The 22946-nt window shown below is 36.8% G+C and overlaps 1 protein-coding gene and 1 pseudogene across 2 annotated transcripts in view; one reads left to right on the top strand and one right to left on the bottom strand.

Moving 5' to 3' along the window:
• TCF12 (transcription factor 12) overlaps positions 1-22946 on the bottom strand; it is a 373142-nt gene that overhangs the window by 332927 nt on the left and 17269 nt on the right. The window lies entirely within an intron of this gene.
• On the top strand, positions 13630-18426 carry LOC137766184 (Krueppel-like factor 4 pseudogene; annotated as a pseudogene).

Below are 22946 nucleotides of genomic sequence, written 5' to 3'. Positions count from 1 at the left end.
TGAAGGCTGAGATTAACAGTGGAGAACAGAGAGAGAGAAAAAAAAGAAAGTTGGTCAGATAAGGATCTTGAAAACAGTAGGCAGATCATGGAGTTTGAGGATTTATTTTTGTTTTTCACTAGTTCTGAAACAATACCAAATTCTGAACTAAGTACTTTGTACTGATTTTTACCTACTCTACTTTTAATATCAGAACCCATTAGTATTAGAACGCATTATACAACTATGATTTTACCAAAAATTGAGACAATTTTAGGCCAGCCAAAACATCACAAAGTACATGCCTGGAAACTTATATTCGCGAAACAGCATACATGTGGTAAGAAAACCTCATGTAAATATTTGTTTTGAAGGAAGATTAGCATTGAGGGGGAAACAAAATATATTTGCCCTCAAGTTAAAGCTAAAAGCGAAATGCTTATTTTCCTTGACTGCTGGCCGACAGTTGTGTGCTTATTGCTGACTGGATCCTTTCCTATCAAAACACCCAGCACTTCAAAAGACCCAACCACTCTGCCAAGATTTCTGCCTTCAAAGAGCTTTTGTTGCCATGGCAATCTCATGTTCTCCGGGAACCAAGTTAGCGGCACCCTACCATACATACATGAACAATGTTCAAACTCTGGCTGATTCCTCCTTGAAACACAGGGTATATATCCTGTCACAACCGTACCAATTTCCACTTGCTCTAATACAAGGAATCAACAGTACCTGACAGTTCATAGAGAACCAGGATTACTTCAAAATAAACAGATGCATCCAGAAAGAGGGAGGGCAAGTTGAGAGTGGGAACCCTCTTTCATATTTTAAAGCAGATGTCCTAAAGCATGAAGGCCAATGAAATAAAACACTGAGTCCAACTCAAATTTGATCAAAGATTTCTCCCTTTTCAAATATCTCAAAACACTTTTCCCAAAAAAATTAAAGCAAAGATAAAAACAGTACAGGCATAGTACTTTGGTTAAGAATGTCTCCTACACTGACTGAAGATTTAACACCTTATCAAAACAAAGCTAAATTCTGCCTAGAATTAAAGCTTTCCTTAGGAAGAAAGAGTAGAGGCTCTAAAACCATTTCCATAGTACACTCTGTCAAAATTTCATAGAAATATATTTGCTAATAAATGACACATGTGGAAAAACTACAGCCAGAGTTCGAGGGTATGTTTCCAGATGTAAAATACTTCTGACCTAAAGAAATTGTTTTTTCATCTCTATTCAACTTATACCACACCACTTTCCCAAATCGAGTAAGCTGTGTTTTCTATACTGTAGTAGCCCTCAAGCTAACAGCAAAGACCATGACAATCATATCCAAAAATCAAGTAGTGTGAAAGAGCAATAAAAGCAATGACCTGCTACGATTCTGAAAATAATCTCATTTTAAGAACTATATGTGTTCCTAGAAAATAGAAGTTAAAGAGTACTTAAATGCTGAATTATCTTTTGCAATTGATTTTCATTACAATTTCAGAAAATGATCCTACTACAGAGGGTAAAAAAAATTAGCCTCAACCTGCTTCAAAGAAACATTCAATTCACGGAAAGTTCTAAGATATTTTTTCCAATATACAGGCAATGAGCATTTAATTTTTCTATACCAACTTTGTCAAACAGTCCAGACTCTTTACTCTTGTAAAGTAATTTTAATGCGCACATATTAGTGAACACAATTCACTTCCACTTCATTAGGGGTTCTGAATTCCTGAAAGTGAAGCTGTTTATAGTATCATTCCAAATATTTGTAGAATTCCAGAGCTGAAAGAGAGTTAAAGATGTCTCAAGTGTTCCAAATTTGTATAAGAAAGTAACCTGAGAGATTCAGTAACAACCTCCTCTTTCTTTTCAAAATGAGACCCAGGTAGGTTACATCATTAACTGGAAGAATTTTCTCCTGCTTGATGCTGTGTTTTTTTGTTTTTGTTTTTATATAATTATATTCTAGTTTCTCTCTTTATATTTCTGAGATATTGTCCTTAATATGGATTAAAATGTCTATTGCTTCCAATGTCAATAAAGCTGTCTTTTTTCTTTAAAGGTAGTTGTCTAACATGAGTTAAAGGTCAGTGACCCAAAAGACTAAAGGCTACTAAGAACAAAAAAAGTTGTAAGAGACCCATTATCAAATACAGGAAAATCTGGAGTGGAGTTTAAACCCCAGTACCTAGCATTTTGCAAAGCAGCATTAACAAAGAGCAAACCCATCATGTCAGATATGAAAATCCAATCATTTTCACACCTTACAAAATAGTAAGAGAAACTGACACTCTGAAGACAGCTAAAACCAACTACTAAAGCTGTGGCTTTTAATTTTTTTTTTTTTTAAACCACAACCCACTTACTGTTAAATACATTTTATATCACCACCTAGTGTACACAAATGTATATTTAAATAACAAATTTTACAAAAACAATCCTCTAAGTACATGTGATACTGTTCCATTTCTTTATCACGCTCTGTGAGATCCACTAAAATGATTTCTTAACCCACTAATGGGTAATGATCTGCACTTTGAAAATGATGGAAAGTGTAAGTTAGTTACTGATACAAAGCCTCAAGAAGAACAGTTTTCACAAGCATTCATTCCCCACGTATCTATTAACACTATGTACACAATACTACCTGTTTAACTGTACTGTGCTAGACACTGTACCGTAAGATTTTGAGACTGCTTATACAAATTTAACTATAGAGTCTTGTACTAGTGGTTTTTATTTTAACAATAAGGTTAGATATGTAAGGGGGAAAAGACAGTCATGTTAGCCCATTTACTCACTGAGTTTTTTTTATAGGTTTTTTTCTATAACATGTCTATAAGAATCCAACAATGTTTGCATTTGTATTATTAGTATACATATTCTCTCTTCTGTTAGATATATAAAGCTACACTGCCACATCCAATACATCTTTATTATCCTCAAAGCACTTAGCACAGTGTTGAACATACAGTAAGTACTTATTTACTGAACTAATGGTTTTATCTAATCTCAAAACTTACTTTATATCTCAGAGAATTAGGATAAGGCACAACAAAATAGCTTTGTGTTAACAAAAGTACTTTTGGATGTAGCTATTAAAATACCTTAAATCTCAAAGCAAATCTCTGAAAGTCTAAATTTTGCTCCATGCATTTGTAAAGACTTCTGAAATTACTTAAAACAGAACTTTATTGCAAAAAAGACTCAAACCAAATTCTACAATGCAGTTATTATTAATAAAATGACTATTAAAACAGTAAATGTGTATTAGTTAGGAAATTTTAATTTAATCATTTCCTTTCTCTAGCAAGTGAATATGTCCAACTCAAATTCTTTTTTAGATAAGTCAGAATACAAATAAATTACATATTCGACAAATGCATTTTCAAACTTTACAACTCAGAGATAGTGATTTCATTTGTAAAAGAGATACACACTCTATTTTATAGTAGTTATTTATTTTGATTTTTCAGATTAATTTTGTCATGTCAAAAAACTGAATAATAATCCTATTTCTTTTTAAGACCAAAGTTAACTGAAACAGATGCCTGTGAACATCTATTCAATATTTGCTTGCATCACCAAAGCATGACATGACCTGTTTTTAAACAATTGTATTAAATAGTAACAAGCATAACTAACCATGTAATAGCATAAGCATTTGATACTTGAATATGAAATTCTTTCTTAACAATTAAGTAGATTAAACAGCCAAGTCAAAACAAGAAACTTAAATATTGACTAAACTGTCCCCAATTTCTCAATTTACAATAGATTGGACTGAAGAAAATTGGTTTCCTAAGTATGGAAGGTGTTTCTCCTATAAAAGCTGGATTCTCGCTTCCATATTTCATGAAGCCAGCTAGTTAACTAACATTCATAGTCAGCTCTTCAACAGTTCTTATTTAACCGTTGGACATTGCTCTCTACATGAAATAGCTCCAACATTCACTGAGGAAAAGGGAGCACTATTTTTTGTTAGATTGTAAGTTAGCTCAGCTATGCCACTCCACATCTCACCTGGTAGAATGACTGGAAATCTAGTTTAAGTTTTCAGGATATAGGTTCACTCTACTTTTAGGGTATTGTAGCCTCTCTATGGATGAATGCATATTCATAGTCTATTTGGTCTGCAACAGAAATTAGTCTTATATCCCATACAGAATGTCAGGCTCAAGAAACTGCATAAATATTTTTTGAATAAACAAGTATTTAAGCACCTGCTGCATGCCAGGCACTGTCTTAGGCCTGTGACTACAAAGGGTCCAGAACATTATCAATCAGAATGATAAGTGCCACAAGAAACAAACAATTCAAAATAAGACATGACACAACAAGCCAGAAATTTCTCACCGTGCTATAATGCAGAGAAAAGAGCAATGAAGTTGAAACCCAGTCCCAGTTTCACAATCCACTATATAAGTTATATAAATTTGGTTAACTCAAAATTAACAAGCTAGATGCCTTTGTGTAAACAGAAATATATAAGCCTAGCTTAAACATAAACTTAATTATTGTTTATGGCAGAAACAAAACATAAATCTAATTACACTTTTTATATGAGCTTTTATTACATATATAAGCACACTACATATTGGGTTGGCCAAAAAGTTCGTTTGGGTTTTTCTGTAACATCTTACAGAAAAACCCAAACGAACTTTTTGGCCAACCCAATATAACAATACACGGCCTAATGAAGTACAGTCCAACAGAACTTTCTACAATGATGGAAATATTCTATACTTGTACTCTCCAATATGGTAGCCACTAGATATATGTGGCTATTAAGTACTTAGAATGTGGCTAGTGCAACTGAGGAAATGAATTTTATTTTTTAAAACTAATTTAGGGACCTCCCCGGTGGTCCAGTGGTAAAGAATCCGCCTTGCAATGCAGGGGACATGGGTTCAATCCCTGGTCGGGGAACTAATATCCCACACACCACAGGACAACTAAGCCCATGCGCCACAACTACTGAGCTCACACGCCTCAACGAGAGAGCCCGCATGCCACAAACTAGAGAGCCCACACGCTTTGGAGCCCACGCACCACAACTACAGAGCCCACGTGCCCTCGAGCCTGCAGGCCACAACTGGAGGGAGAAAACCCTCACGCCGTAACTAGAGAGAAGCCCGAGCGCAGCAATGAAGAGAGCACATGCCACAACAAAAAAGATCCCACATGCCTCAACGAAGATCCCACGTGCCGCAATTAAGACCCAACACATCCAAAAATAATAATAATAAAGAAAATAAATATTAAAAAAAAAAACTAACTTAAATATAAACAGGCAGAAGTTCTGTTTCCAGTAAAGACAGAGTCATAGGCAATAATAGGGACTGCATTTACAGTCATGCCTGAAAAAAAGCATAAAACGGAGAAAACAAATGACACAACAATTTTCAAGACACTGGACAACAGGCGACAAAGGACAATGATCTTTGAGAGTCAAGAAACAAATAAGATGAGCCCTACAAATGATCAAACTTACTGACGTAAGAAAGTTCCCAAGCAGAGGTACTAGGGGGAAGTGAAGGTGGAGACTGACAGACGCAGTGAATTCAGAACATGGACCTCACAGAATAAGCAGGATGGAGAGCCAGAGAGCAGCACTGAGAGCAAGCAAACTCCTGCAAGAGGGTTCCCCTTGCATAATGATCAGCACATGCATGTAAGGAAACTACCTAAAGTTGGAGAAAGAATAACCCCAAAAGATAAAAAGTGTCAAGCACAGGGCCAGTAATAATATCTGCTCCCAGCAGCAAGACTGAAAAATTTCATGAGTCTTGAGGCACTGGTAGAGTAACATAAAACAGACTCCCTCAGTAGTGAGGAATAATCAGCCCCAGCCCAAGCACTACTCTGGACCCACCTAACAAATCTTAAAAAGACCAAAAAGGATTAAGATGTTTCAAAGTAACTTCACTACATCCAGAACAAGGTTCAAGAATAGTTTTAGTAATATAAAAATATACAGCACCCAGCAAGGTAAAATCACAATAAAATCTGAAACCTAATAAAAAATTACTAGCCATACAAAGAAGCAAAAAGGTACAAACCATACAGAGAGGGGAAAAATCAACTGACTCCAACCACAACTGACACAGATGTAAGAACCAACCAACCAGGATATTAAATCAGTTACTATAACTATTCCATATGTTCAGAAAGTTTAGAGATGTGGAAGATATAAGAAGACACAAATCAGGGACTTCCCTGGTGGCCCGGTGGTTAAGAATCTGCCTGCCAATGCAGGGGACACAGGTTCGAGCCCTGATCTGGGACAATCCCACGTGCTGTGGAGCAACTAAGCGCATGTGCCACAACTACTGAGCCTGCGTGCCACAACTACTGAAGCCCGTGCACCTACAGCCTGTGCTCCACAACGAGAAGCCACCACAATGAGAAGCCCGCGCACCACAACAAAGAGTAGCCCCCGCTCGCTGCAACTAGAGAGAGCCCACACACAGCAACGAAGACCCAAAGCAGCCAAAAATAAATAAATTTTTAAAAGCTTAAAAAAAAAAGAAGACACAAATCAAGCTTCTGGAGTTGAAAACTATAATGTATGAGATGAAAATTACACAGAACAGGATTGATGGAAGGTTAAACATGGCAGAAGAAAAGGCAGTAAACTTGAAGACACAGCAGAACAATCCAATATTAAACACAAAGAGAAAAGAGGATTTTTTTTTTTTAATGAAGAGAGCTGTGGCACAACTCCAAGAGTCCTTCTACCCATATAATTGGAGTTTCTGAAGGTGAGGGGGAACAGAAAATTATATGAAGAAAGTTTCCAAAATTTGCCCAAATTTGATGAAAATTATAAACTCACAGATCAAAGAAGTTCAACAAATACCAAGCAAAAGAAACATGAAGACATGCATACACCAAGTCACATCATAATCAAATTGCTCAAAGCCAGTCATTTTTTTTAATCTCAAAAGCAAACAGAGAAAAAAGATACACATTACATACAGAGAAACAAAAATAAGAATGACATTAGATTCCACATTGGAAATTGTAAAAACAAGAAGACACTGGAGCAAATCTTTAAAATACTGAAAGAAAAAGCTACCCATCTAGAATTCTATACCTAGCAAAAATACTTTCTTAAAAACAAAGAACTACTCAAGAATTTTTGAGACATACAAAAGCTGAAAGGAATTCACTACCAAAAGATCTCCACTATGAGAAATATTACAGTTCTTCAAACACAAGGAAAATGATGCCAGATGGAAATGCGGATCTATACTAAGAAAAAAAGAGCAATGGGAATGGTAACTTAATAAATGTGTATGGGTTTTTCTTATTATTGAAATCTCTTTAAAAGATGATGGATTAAACAAAAATAACAAGGATCTGGTGCTGGATTTATTGCATATGTAAAAGTAAAATGTATGGCAACAATAACACAAAAGCTGGGATGGGAGAAATGGATGTACACTATGGTAAGGTGCTTGAACTATACATGAAATGACATGGTATCCCTTAAGGTACATTAAGATAAGTTGAAAATGTATACTATAAATCCTACACACCACTAAATTAACAACAAAAAGTTTTTCCTGGGCTTCCCTGGTGGCGCAGTGGTTGAGAGCCTGCTTGCTAATGCAGGGGACACGGGTTCGAGCCCTGGTCTGGGAAGATCCCACATGCCGCGGAGCGACTAGGCCCGTGAGCCACAATTACTGAGCCTGCGCGTCTGGGGCCTGTGCTCCCCAACAAGAGAGGCCGCGACAGTGAAAGGCCCGCACACCGCGATGAAGACTGGTCCCCACTTGCCGCAACTAGAGAAAGCCCTCGCACAGAAACGAAGACCTAACACAGCCATAAATAAAATAAATAAATAATTTTTTAAAAAAAAGTTTTTCCTAATAAGGTGACAAAGAATACAAAATAGAATCATAAAAATACTCAATTTATCCTAAAAAGAAGGCAGAAAAAGAAGAACAAAAAACATGTGAGATAAATATCAATAGAAAACAAACAGCAAGATGATGCATTTAACTCTAACCATATCAAACACCACATTAAAATTTCCAGTTTAAAACCAAAGATTTCAGACTGGGTAAAAATGCAAAACTCAATGTACATGCTGCCTAAAATAAAGGCACTTTAAATAGAACAAAGTTAAAAACAAAAATAAGGAAAAAGTATACAGTGCTAACACATCAAAAGAAAGCTGAGGTATATTTATTAATACCATGTAAAGTAAATTTATGAGCAAAGAATATTAATAGGGATAAAGGAGGCCATTTCATAATGATAAAGCAGTTAACTCATCAAGAGGATATAAAAATCCTAAACATTAATGCATATAATAATAGAGCTTCAAAATATGTGTATACAAACTAATATAACTGCAAGGATAAATAAAAAACTCACAACTCTAGTCAGAGATTTCAATTCCCCTCTCTTAACAACTGGTAAATCAACCTAAAAGAAAATCAGAAAGGATATAAAAGATCTGAACAATACTGTAAGCCAAAATGATCTGATTTAGAAAACATTCCACCAACCAAGAGAAGAACATTTGCCAAGTCAAACCATATTCCAGGCCATAAAACAAGACTCAGTACATTTGAAAGGGCTCAATTCATACAAAGTATGTTCTCTGACCATAATGGAATTAAACTAGAAATCAGCAACAGAAATATCCCTAAAATGATATTCTCCCCAAATATTTGTAACCTGAATAACAATCACTTCTAAATAATTCATGGGTCAAAGAAGAAATCAAAGAGAAATTAGAAAATATTTAACCTAAATGAAAATAACTACTCAACATATCAAAATTTGTGAAATGTTACTAAAGGAGTACTTGAGGAGAGGGGGGAATTTATAGCACTAACGACCTATATTAGAAAATAAGAAAAGTCTCAAATTAATGACTTCAAAATCTAAAACTTAAAAAGAAAAAATTACACCTGAAGTAAAGAGAAAGCAAATAATAAAATCACACCAGAAATCAAAGAAATGAGAAAATAAAATAAAATAAAGAAAACCACTGAATCCAAAGCTGGTTCTTTGAGAAGATCCGTAAAACTAATACACTTTTAGTCAGAGTGATCAAGGGAAAAAAGAAAGAAGGAATGAATTAGCAATATCAAGAATAAGAGCAGTGACATTACTACAAATTCAACAGATATTAAAAGAATAATCAAATATTATGAACTCTATTTCAACAACTTAAATGACATAAACAACTTACATTCAACAACTTAAATGACACAAACAAATTCTTCATAAACAAATTCTTCATTCAACAACTTAAATGACATAAACAAATTCTTTGAGAAATACAAACTACCAAAGTTTAAACAAGAAGAAATCAATCATCCAAGTAGCTGAATTTTTAGTTAAAAATCTTCCAACAAAAACAATCTCCAGACCCAGATGGTTTCACTGGTAACAACAAATATTTAAGGGAGAGATAATATCAATTATACACAAACTCTTCTGGAAAATTTAAAAAGAGGGAATACTGCCCAGCTATTCTATGAATCCAGCATTAACCTGGTGTCAAAATCACACAAAAACACATTAGGAGAAAAGAAAACTACCTATGTTCATCAACATGTGAAGAAATTTTAACAAATAAATTCCAACAACATATAAAAAGATTAATTCTTCATGACCACATGGGGCTTATCTGCATAATGCAACTTGGTTTAACAATAAAAAAATCAATCGCTGTAACTCCCCCATATACTAACAAATTTAAAAAGAAAAGCCATGTGATCATCTCTATAGATCCAAAAAAAGCATATGGCAAGCCCAAAGTCCATTCCTGGAAAAATCTCTCAGAAGTTTTAACAGAAGGAAACTTCCTCAGTCTAATAAATGGCACTACATTAAAGCCTACAGCTAACATCACACTTAATGGTAAAAGACTAAATACTTTTCCTCCAAGATCCAAAACAAATCAAGTTGTTCTGTTCTCACCACTTCCATTCAAAATTATACTAGTTGCAATAAAGTACAATCAGAAAAGAAAAAATAATAATAACAATAAGGCATCCAGATTAGAAACCAAGAAGTAAAACAGCCTTCACTCACAGACTACATGACCAGCAACAGAATATCTCTATAGAATGGAATCTACAAAAAAGTACTGGAATTAATAAGTTTTAAAAATCTGTGCAGGACATAATGTCAACACACAAAACTCAATTATATTTCTATATACTGGTAACTAACAATCAGAAATGGAATTTTAAAAACAATACCATAGGGGCTTCCCTGGTGGCACAGTGGTTAAGAATCCGCCTGCCAATGCAGGGGACATGGGTTCGAGCCCTGGTCCAGGAAGACCCCACATGCTGCGGAGCAACTAGGCCCGTGTACCACAACTACTGAGCCCGCACTCTAGAGCCCGTAAGCCACAACTACTGAAGCCTGTGTGCCTACAGCCCGTGCTCCACAACAAGAGAATCCACCGCAATGAGAAGCCCACGCACCGAAACGAGGAGTAGCCCCCGCTCACTGTAACTAGAGAAAGCCCGGGCACAGCAACAAAGACCCAACGCAGCCAAAAATAAATAAATAAAATAAATAATTTTTTTAAGTCTTTAATAAAAATAACAAAATAAAATAAAATAAAAACTATACTATATATAACAGCATCAAGAAGTATGAAATACTTATAAATCTAATAATATATGTGAGAGACCTATATAGAGATCACTAAAAAATATTGCTCAGAGAAACTAAAATGATCTAAATAAACAAAATTATATTATCTTCCCATGGGGTCAGAAAACTTGGTATTGTCAAGATGTCATTTCTCCCCAAACTTATCTATGGATTTAAAGCAATCCCAGTCAAAATCCCAGAACGCTTTTCTTCTGCAGCAATTAACAAAACAGTACTAAAATGTATATGAAAATGCAGAGGACCTAAAATAACCAAACACTATAAAAGAACAAATTTAGAACAGTAACACTACCTGATTTCAAGACATATTACAAAGCTGCAGTAATCATACAAGTGTGGTATTGCATAAAAACAGCCAAAGGTCAATAGAAACACTATAAAGCACAGAAAAAAGACACATAAATATACGGAAAATTTTTTATAAACATGCAAATGAATTCATTTGAGAATGAATAATCTTTTCAACAAATGGTGCTTTAACAGTTGAAAATCATATACAAAGAAATGAACTTCAAATCCATACCTCATACCATATTAAATAACAAACTCAGAATGGATCACAGACCTATATGTAAAACTAAATTTTAAAAGTTGCAGAAGTAAATACAAGGGAAAACTTTTGTGACCATTGGTTAGGTTAAGATTTCTTAGATAACAACATCAGAAGGACAATCTGTAAAACAGTAACTTGATAAACTCTCATCAAAAATAAACACTTTTACTCTTCAAAACATACTCAAGAGTATGAAAAAAAACCACCCAGAAAGTGGGTGAAAATAAATCACATCTAATAAAGGACTTGTACCCAGATTATTTAAAGCAATCTCAAAACTCAGTAATAAGAAAATAATCTTATTTAAAAATAGACTTAGGGCTTCCCTGGTGGCGCAGTGGTTAAGAATCCACCTGCCAATGCTGGGTACATGGGTTCAAGCCCTGGTCAGGGAAGATCCCACATGCCGCGGAGCAACTAAGCCCAAGTGCCACAACTACTGAGCCTGCATGCCACAACTACTGAAGCTCGCACGCCTACAGCCCATGCTCCGCAACAAGAGAGGCTACCGCAATGAGAAGCTCATGCGCCACAACAAAGAGTAGTTCCCGCTCGCCGCAACTAAAGCCCGCGTGCAGCAACAAAGACCCAACGCAGCCAAAAATAAATAAAATTAAAAAAAAAAAAAAACACCACAAGATACCACCACACACCTATTAGAATGGCTAAAATTTAAAACAATGACCATACCAAGTGTATCCATACAAGGATGTAGAGGGACTGAAACTCATATACTCCAAGTAGGAATGTAAAATTAGATAACTACTGCGGAAAAAGTGTTTGGCAGTTTCTTAAGCTTATAGATATCTACTATATAAATATCCACACAAATACTTATTTAAGAATGGTCATAAGAGCTTTTTTGTAATAATCAAAAATTGGACATAACCCAAGTACCCATCAAACAGGACAAGGGATAGACAAATTGTGGTATAGGAATTACCATTAAGCAATAAAAAAGAATAAACTATTGATACATGGATAAATCTCAAAATAATTATGCTGAGTGAAAGAAGCCAAACAAAAAGGACATTCTGTGTGGTTTTATTTACTTAAAAACTCTAGAAAATGAAAACTAATCTAGGCAGAAAAGATATACAAACGGGCATGAGAAAACTTTAGAAAGGGATATACATGTTCATTATCTTGATCGTGGTGATAGTTTCCTATTAAACTTTATACTTTAAATATGTGCTGTTTATTGTAACTAGCTGCTAGAAATTTAGTCACATATTGCTAGTGGCTACTGTAAAGTACATCTAAAGCCTCTCCCTTACCCAGTCTTCCCACTCACCATGCCTTCACCTAGTACACCAGCAAAAGATGCACCAATTCTCTGGACAGAAGTAGCTGTTTTAACCTCTACTTCGTGACACTTTAATCATTTCTATTAAAGCACTTTCCAGGTTGTACTGTTATTTACCTGTTTACCTGTTCACATGACTGTCTTCCCCAACAAATTACAAGCTCTTCCAGGAGGAGGACCATACCCATATCACCTTTATAATCCCAGATACCAAGCACAGAGCCTGACACAAAGTGTATGCTGAATAAATGTTGGTTAAATAAAGCATACAACTCATATCTTTTATGAATGTTTTTCTTAAGTCTTCTTACATTGTTTTCTACATAAAGAAACACAACAATTGATGCGTGTATGTGATAAGGAAATTGTCAAATCATCCTTACCTAAAAGAAATGTTTTTAATTCATACCTGACTGAGTTTCAAGGAAACTTGTTTTTTTTTTGCAGATCGAGTTTTACATCTATAATTTTTCATCCAATAAAATGACTGAATTCCTGTATGTAACAGACAATGCTCTATGTATTTAGAATAAATTATAGAATAAAACAAAGTAAAACAAAAGAACTTTACATTCTGGTTTAATAATTAGAAGAGTGAGATTATGATGCTTTTTGGCAGATACTTTTCAAAAATTACTGAGATAACAAAACTGTGTATTAATAAGTATTCATAATAATATTAACATATGTAGAAATATACAAATTATGTTTAATTAGGGTACAGTATAATGCAACAGTCAATGAAATAAATAGCCCAGAACACCTAAAAACATAAATAGATATCTCAAATAACTGAATAGAATGAATAAAGATAAAATCAAGGATTTCAACTATATTTTTAAACGTTAACAACTGCTTTGCCTTTTCAGAATGCTGTGAAAATGACCTTTTCTGGAAGTCACGAAATCAGGACATTTTCTCTCACACATTGTCACCAACAAAATCTGGCTGGAATCAAGAGAAATCAGGCAGAGAAAATCAGCTCACTTAGAAGTAATCTGTATTTGGGCCTTGTTGTCCATTTCTTATAGATGATGATTTCACTGGGGAAAAAGTGGGACTTTTCGTCCCACTTTCCATGTCCTGACCATGGAAAAGTGTAAGCATTCTTTTCCCTCTAATAATATAGAAGGATGAGTGCAAGAGGAAAATGTAGGAAGGTAAAATGGGGTGGTAATGCTTGTGATAATGGAACATGTTAATATTCTATAGAGGCCTCAAAAACTGCTGTTACTTCTGCACTTTTGGCTATGACGTCTGAGCTGACTCCATCATAAACTTCAGCCTTCATCTTCATTCTGAGGTGACTGCATCATTGAAAACAATGTTTTATCTTCTCAACTTACAAAAAGTGTTTACTACTCCACTGGTATTCACTCCAGCTTGTCTTAACAGTCTCTTCTGAAGTAAAGGGATTTTTTTAAAGGTCTGTCTACACAGATTACCCTGAGACTAAGAAACTCTCATATACTAGACTAAATTCTTCAAAGAGAGGAAAAAAATTCCTCTTTGTATATGAATTCTGATATTTTGGAGTTACAGCAACGTTTTCAGGTCACTTATGACACAAGGGCATCATGTAGGCTTTTCTGTAGAGATCCAGAGGATAGACTTTGTTTTTTTGTTGTTGGTGTTGTTATTGTTGTTGAAGGTGAAGCATCTGACACTACTGTGAATGATATTTTTTTAAAAGATTTATTTATTTATTTTATTTATTTTTGGCTACGTCGGGTCTTAGTTGTGGCACCCGGGATCTTTGTTGAGGCATGCAGCATCTTTCGCTGGGGGGCGTGGCCTTCGTCCTGGTGCGCAGGCTTCTCTCCAGTTGTGGCGTGCAGGTTTTCTCTTCTCTAGTTGCGGTGCACAGGTTCCAGGGGGCACAGGCTCTGTCGTTATGGCATGCAGGTTCCAGAGTGAGTGGGCTCTGTAGTTTGCGGCATGTGGGCTCTCTAGTTGATGCACACAAGCTCAGTAGTTGTGGCGCATGGGCTTATTAGTTGCCCCACGGCATGTGGGATCTTAGTTCCCCGACGAGGGATTGAACCCGCATCCCCTGCGTTGCAAGGCAGATTCTTTACCACTGGACCACCAGGGAAGTCCCCAGAGGGTAGACTTTAGCAACACACCACACTTCAAACTGTATACTGCTTTGTCATTTAGAAAGCATTTTCACATGCACATTTAAGCCTCACAAAATCCTTGTGAATAAGGCTTATTCACCTCCATAGTGATAAATAAATCGTATAAAATAAAAACCTTGACATCACCTCCAATGGCCTTCACCTCACACTACAAACTCAATTAAGAAGAGGTGCCATCTCAATGACTAAACAGTGAATATTTTTTAAATTAATTTTCTACTCTTGGATGTCCCCAAATTGGCATGGATTTGGAGCAGTTTCCTTCTCTGATTTCCTTTTATTATTTTTTCTTTTTAAGAACAAATAAAGTACTGAAAATTAAAAAAAAAAAAAAACAGAGGAGGTCCCATCAATTCCACATCTACATGTTCTCACTTGTATCCTCACTAAGCGCTGCTACATGCAAAGCTGTCATTTAAGCTGTGCACCACACAACTTCAGGGGCATCACTCACAATGCAGTTTAACACCTGACCAGACGTACATGGCTGTCCTGACTTCATGAATACTGCTCTCATTCAAGAACCCTGCCTCCACTCTCTCTGCTACACATTTTCTACTAGCCACATTTACCTTCCTAAGAAGAAAAGGGGACTTCTGATTTCAACCACGACATAGTAACTGTGACTGAATTTAACCTGTCACTGCAAACAATCAGAAAATTGGAAAATATATGCTAAATGTCTGCTTCCAGATACTGGAAAACAAACCATGTAAGACTACGATCCCTGAGAAAAGGAAAACAAACTACATGAATTCTATCATCATCCTGGTTTCCTGCCTCAAGTCAATTTGCAGATCATTGTGCAGGGAGGGGATCTCAAGCAGAGTAGAGTGGTATCACTGAGTTGAAGGGCTAAAGATTAGAGTTCGAGGAGGCAAAGGCAGCTGGAATTTGTGGGGCAGAGATCCAGATGAGGAAGCTATATAGAAAAAGAGCTCCAGAAATCTTCATGGCATCCCCTTGAGTATGCTACTAACAGGAAATCACACAATATGGTAAAACTCCACAAAGGAAGGCAAAAATGAGCAAGGAATTTTAAGTTCAACAACTCCCAGAGCTCAAATGGGACTGGGAGATGTCTTAAAAGGTGGAAGCAGTCAGAGTGGAACATAAACATTGAAAATTCAAGGAATTCAATAAATATCTCAGAAGGGTTATGACTTAGCAACAAGGAAAACTATTTTTGGCATAAAAATTACACTATACCCACTCTAACAAAGCTTAAAAGTGACACTTGAAGGGACTGAGTTTACCTCTAGTAACTCAATCTCATGACATAACAAAGTCCTGTATTATTTAAAAGAAGACAACAGGGACTTCTCTGGTGGTGCAGTGGTTGGGAATCTGCCTGCCAATGCAGGGGACATGGGTTCGATCCCTGGTCCAGGAAGATCTCACATGCCACAGAGCAACTAAGTCCGTGGGCCACAATTACTGAGCCTGCGCTCTAGAGCCCACGCGCCACAACTACTGAGCCCACATGCCGCAACTACTGAAGTCCAAGCGCCTAGAGCCTGTGCTCCACAACAAGAGAAACCACCTCAATGAGAAGCCTGCATGCCGCAACGAAGAGTAGCCTCCACCTGCCACAACTAGAGAAAGCCCGCAGGCAGCAACGAAGACCCAACGCAGCCAATAAATAAATAAATATATATATATATATATATATATATATATATATATATATATATATAAATAAAAGACAACAAAATCCACTCAATAGTGTAAGATTCAAAATGTTCACAATTTAATCAAAATTTACCAGACATGTGCAGACGCAAAAAAAAAAAAGTGACCCATAACCAGAAGAAAAATCTGTCAATACAAATAAGCCTAGAATACAAATATATTAGCAAACAAAGACTTGAAAACAGCTATTACAAATTATTCACTGATTAAAAGAAAACCAGGAACACTGTGAAGAAAGAGATGCAAGACCAAAAAAAAAAAAAGGATTTCTAGAAATAAAATACAGTATCTGAAATGAAAAATTTACTGGATAGGATGAATAGATTAGACACTGCAAAAGAAAAGATCCTTAGCTTCACGACACAATAATAGAAACTATTAAAACTGAACTGTAAAGAGAAAGAAGGCTGAAAAAAAAAAATAGAACCTCCGTAACCTGTGGAATAACATCAAGAGAACCAACATAATTGTAATTGGAGTCTGTGAGGGAAAAACATTTGAAGATACAATGACTAAAGTGTTTCAACTATAAACATACATATCAAACAAACACACACATACATACAGGCATAGAAATCTTAAAACCAAATTACTGAAAACAGGAACTTTTAAAAGCAGCCAAAGGGAAAAAACTATTATGTAGAAAAGAGCAAAGAAGAATTATTGCAGACTTATGAAAAACAATGAAAGGCAAAAAAAAAAAAAACACACACACACACAATAGAGAGACATGTTTAAATTGTCAAAAGAAAAAAGTCAACATAATTCTATATCCAGCAAAAGTACCCTTCCAAAATAACGGCAAAATAAAAACTTTTTAGGGCAGCAAAAAATAAAGAGAATTCACTGTCTGCATTCTATACTATAAGAAATTTTAAAAATGCTTCAGGCAGAAAAATGAGACAAAATAGAAAACCCGATATACACAAAGGAATGAAGAATGATGTAAATGGAAAATATATGGATAAATACAAACTCTCTCATAAGACTAATTAAGAAAAAAGAGAAAAGACATAATTACCAATATCGAGAGGGAAAGGTGAAACATGACTACATATCCAACGCAATAAAAGGATAATAGAATATTATGAATAGTGTTAGACCGGGGGCGACCCAGGCGTGGCACCGGGCAACACGAGCGGCAGCCTCCTCTATGGCCAGGAGTCTGCACTCCCTCCAACAGCTCCCTTCAACCTGGTGGACATCAACAACGTGAGCCCCTCCGGCGGCTTCGTGACCTAGCTTCTGTGGCCCGAACTGGACCCAGGGTACATTCCACTGCAGCAGCCGCAGCCACCAGGTGGCGGGCTGATGGGCAAGTTTGTGTTGAAGGCGTCGTTGAGTGTCCCTGGCAGCGAGTACGACAGCCCGTCGGTCATCAGTGTTAGCAAAGGCAGCCTGGACGGCAGCCACCCGGTGGTGGTGACGCCCTACAGCAGCAGGCTGGCACGCATGCGTCCCAAGATCAAGCAGGAGGCTGTCTCCTTGTGCACCGTCGGTCGGCCCCTTGATGCCCACTTGGGCACTGGACCCCCTCTCGGCAATGGCCACCGGCTGCCTGCGCATGACTTTCCCCTGGGGCGGCAGCTCCCCAGCAGGACCACCCTGACCCTGGGTGCCGAGGAACTGCTGAGCAGCAGGGACTGCCATCCTGCCCTGCCACTACCCCTGGGCTTCCATCCCCACCCAGGGTCCAACTACCCTCCCTTCCTGCCCGACGAGATGCAGCTGCAGGTCCCACCGCTCCATTACCAAGAGCTCATGCCACCCAGTTCCTGCAGGCCGGAGGAGCCCCAGCCAAAGAGGGGGAGAAGGTCGTGGCCCCGGAAAAGGACGGCCACTCACACCTGTGATTACGCAGGCTGCGGCAAAACCTACCCGAAGAGTTCTCATCTAAATGCACACCTGCGAACCCACACAGGTGAGAAACCTTACCGCTGTGACTGGGACGGCTGTGGGTGGAAATCTGCCCGCTCAGATGAACTGACCAGGCACTACCGCCAACACACAGGGCACCGCCTCTTCTGGTGCCAGAAGTGCGACCAGGCATTTTCGAGGTCGGACCACCTTGCCTAACACATGAAGATGCACTTTTAAATCCCAAAACAGTGGATATGACCCACACTGCCAGGCGAGAATTCAGTATTTTTTGCCCTTCACACTGTCTTCCCGGTGAGGGGAGGAACCCAGCTTGAAAGCACTACAACCATGGTCAAGTTCCCAACAAGTAAACTTGTGAATGGATAATCTGAAGACATGAGGAAACCAAATGACAAAGAACAGACGGGGTCTGTGACTGGATCTTCTATCATTCCAATTCTAAATCCAACTTGAATATATATTCCTGGACTTAGAAAATGCCAAGGGGGTGACTGGATGTTGTGGATATCAGGGTATAAATTAGACCCCTGAGTTGAAGGGAGGGAAGACCAGAATCCCCTGAATTGTTTCGATGCAATATAAGCATAAAGATCACCTTGTATTCTCTTTGCCTTCTAAAAGCCATTACTACGATCTTAGAAGAAGAGAAAGAAATTCAGGTACAGAAAATGTGTTTTAATAGCCTAAACGATGGTGCTTGGTGAGTCTTGGTTCTAAAGGTACCAAATGAGGCCAAAGTTCTCAAACTGCTGCATACTTTGACAAGGAAAATCTATTTTTGTCTTCCAGTCTACATTTATGACCTAAGTCAGGTAAATACACCTGGTTTACTTCAACGTTTTTATGCACACAGTCTGTCATGCACTGTGGTTTCAGATGTGATGGTTTATTCCAAAGTATGCCTTAAGCAGAACAAATGTTTTTTTCTATATAGTTCCTTGCCTTAATAAATATGTAATATAAATTTAAGCAAACTTCTATTTTGTATATTTGTAAACTACAAAGTAAAAAAATGAACATTTTGTGGAATTTGTATTTTGTATACTCAAGAATTAAGTTTTAAATAAACCTATAATATTTTATCTGAAAAAAAATGAATAGTGTTAGGCCAATAAATTCAATAACAAATGAAATGGACAAATTCCTTGAAAGACACACATTACAAAAATTGATTCAAGAAGAAACAGAAAACCTGAATGGCCTTAAATCAACTAAAGAAATTAATTACAATTTAAAACCTTCTTATATAGAAAACACTAGGCCTAGAAGGTCTCACTGGTGAATTGTTACATATCTAAGGAAGACAACACCACTTCTACACACTCTCAGAAAATAGAAGAGGAGCAAGGGAACACTTCCTAATTCATTAGATGAGCCCAGCGTGACTGATGACAAAACAAAAGACACAGACCCAAAAAAAGAAAAGAATTTACAGCTCAATATCCATCATAAATACAGATATAAAAATCCTTAACAACATATTAACAAATTAAATTCAGTAATATGAAAATGATACATTATGACTAGGTAGAATTTATTCCAGAAACACAAACTTGATTTAGCATTCAAAAATCAATTAGTGTTATTTATTACATGAACAGAACAAAGGAGGAAATCCATCTGATGATATCAATGGATTCAAAGAAAGCATTTAATAAAACTTCAATGCATTCATGATTAAAAAAAAAAAATCCCTCAACAAACTGGTATTAGAAGGGTATTTCCTCAGGATCCAGGAATGGGCATATGTTAAAAGCTCCCCAGGTGATGTTAATACATTGTTGGTTTTAGAATCAAGGAAGAGCCAATCCCTCCACCAAACACATTTTAACAATGATGACTTCACCAAATTTTGATATTAAATAACTGTGGTATTTGATAACAGGATATTACACAACTGTCCATGAGACTAGTTTTTCTTTAAATAATCTGAATAACTAGCTAGTGCTGCATAACTGTATGGATCACCTTTGAAATCTGATTCCACCACTTAGTAGCTGTTACTCAACCACCTAAGCCTGTTTCCTCATCTGCAAAAAAAAAAGGGAGTAAAACTAAATCCGCCTCAAAGAGTTATTATAAAGATTATGTTAAATAATTCATGTAAAAGCGTGCCCTGTGCACAAGGCCTATACATAAAGAACTAATATCTTATTGAATGTTTCTATTACAATAAAACGAACTGCTTGTTTTCTAAAGGGTTTTTAGCTTCATTAAGTCATATGTATTGTACAATTATGTCACTTTCTATAACAGGTCAAATCATTACACATATTTTAGTAAATCAAAATATCCTAGTAAAATAAATACGGGCTCAAGAATGCCCTTTATATAGTGATCCCCTACTCATCCTCTCTTGTTAAGTGAAAAGGTTAAGTTGCAGAACTGTTGTTCCCTATTGCGTAAAAACAAGAGCTAGGGGCTTCCCTGGTGGCGCAGTGGTTGAGAGTCTGCCTGCCAATGCAGGGGACACGGGTTCGAGCCCTGGTCTGGGAGGGTCCCACATGCCGCGGAGCGACTGGGCCCGTGAGCCACAACTACTGAGCCTGCGCGTCTGGAGCCTGTGCTCCGCAACAGGAGAGGTCACGATAGTGAGAGGCCCGCGCGCCGCGATGAAGAGTGGCCCCCACTTGCCGCAACTGGAGAAAGCCCTCGCACAGAAATGAAGACCCAACACAGCCAAAAATAAATAAATAAAATAAATTTTAAAAAAAAAGAAACGTTTCACATATTTCAAAAAAAAAAAAAACAAGAGCTAGGTATCGCTTGCATATGCATGAAAAACTCTGAGAAGAAACTGAACAGAGTAAATCTCTGCCAAGGGAGTGGAAATGGGGAACAGGAAGTAATGACGAGAAGAACTTTTGTTTTTCACCATATAGCTTTCTATGCTATTCAGATTTTTTTTAGCTTTGGCTTGTATTTTTATAATTTTTCAAAAATAGTTAACAGAAGAAAACATTTTCAGCACTTACATATAGGCTTTCAAAATTAATTTAAAATTTAACACTTTCCCCTCCAGTGTCACCTAGGTTAGTGAAAACCACTACAAATAGATAAAAATACACTTCCTCTGGAAACAACACTTCCATAACAGAACAGACAACTTCATTCAAAAGCCAACAAGCCTTTAAAAGAAGAAGAAATTGGAGGGGAGTATAAAATTAACCGCTTCTTTTTACAATCTCTGAAGACCCACTTTGGATTTTGCCTGAACCCTTTTACACCGTTTATTTACATCTAAACCAGCTGAGCCATACCAAAATATTCCTATGTTATTGGTCCAATATCACAGCAACTTGTTCATCTTACATCGGAACACTAAACAAATGTTTTCCTAGAGCTTCCCAAGACGATTTTTATATCGAAATACACTGCTTATGATACATTCTTCTAAACCAAGATAACAGTTGAAAACTCCAAGCTAGTATAGGAATATTGGATACCAAAAAAATATTTTCCTACCGCAACCCAGTCTGAGGATTATTTGCAATACAAAAAGTTCTAAATATTAGGTACTCTTTAAACATCAACGAGATAGTCAATCAAAACAGTTAGATTATTATTAAATGTTAACAAAAGCTCCTTTTTTTCTGAACTTTCTTGCTATTCAGTGAACATCTTCACCAAAAAGTGTCATTTATATTTTTGAAATGTGTTTACAAACACAGCTTTGTTTCACAAAATTCAAAAATACAAAGCCTCCATTCAAATCATAAAAATACCAATTACCTCATCTTTGACTCACTGAATAAACACAAACCTGCTCCTTTCACAGGGATCAAATGGGCACTTTCAGAGAGCTAAAAATCAATCTTAGGCGGTAAAGGTGGCATCTCAGAAATCTGCAGGTTTCCAAGCAATGAAAGTTGCTGTTTGAAATAAACACTCTGTTAAACTACACAAGGCAATATATTCTATACATTTCCAGGGTAAGCTATATAAGAACTGAGAGTCTAGCAGCCACTATCTCAGATAAAGTGGTCTTAAGTCAGTGAAAAGCTTACAATGGACAATGTTTGTTCTGAGGTAGATTACTGAGATGAGAATTTTTATCATCTTTATCACAAAGGTCACATCTCCAAATTGATATACCCCTAGATCTCTCCTAACAAAACTCCTTAACTTTCAATTAATGTTTCCCTCAAAACAAAATTTTTCCAAATTCCACATACAAGGGTCAATTCCTGGCTTAAGAAAAAGAAAAGATAAAAAATACAGTTTCCAAAGACTTCGTGTTGAGATTTGCAACCCAATTTCAAAATACAAAGACAACGTATTTTCTACAGTCGACAAAAGCAGCTTTTGGCCCAAAAATCTGAGGATGATTTTAGAAGCATTAAATAAAAGATGATGGTTCACCCTTCCACCAGAAATTAAGCAGGTGAACAGACTCAGTTCCATTAAATAAGATTATCTTTTTCTGCTCTTATAGATGTTTCCCCACATCTATTATAATGCTAGACCATATAACCTCTCTTCTTCTGTGGTTTAACCCAACTGGCAAAAATCTAGGTTACTGTAGGAAAAGTATCACTTCCAAGGTTTTGGCCATCTAGTGGTTTCCAAACTGTGGTAAAATGGTTCCTACGGCCCTCATACAACAGAGCTCCTCTACCCAATCAAGGCCAGTATCAGACAAGTCATCCTCCCCACAATATGACGTTACTAAAGAACAAAAATGGCACACAGCCTGTGAAAAGAAAACACTATGGAAGAGTTTGCTCTTCAGAGCT

This window comes from Eschrichtius robustus, chromosome 1 (assembly GCF_028021215.1).
Source record: "Eschrichtius robustus isolate mEscRob2 chromosome 1, mEscRob2.pri, whole genome shotgun sequence".
Lineage (NCBI taxonomy): Eukaryota > Metazoa > Chordata > Mammalia > Artiodactyla > Eschrichtiidae > Eschrichtius > Eschrichtius robustus.
This window is presented reverse-complemented; position numbering and strand designations above follow the sequence as displayed.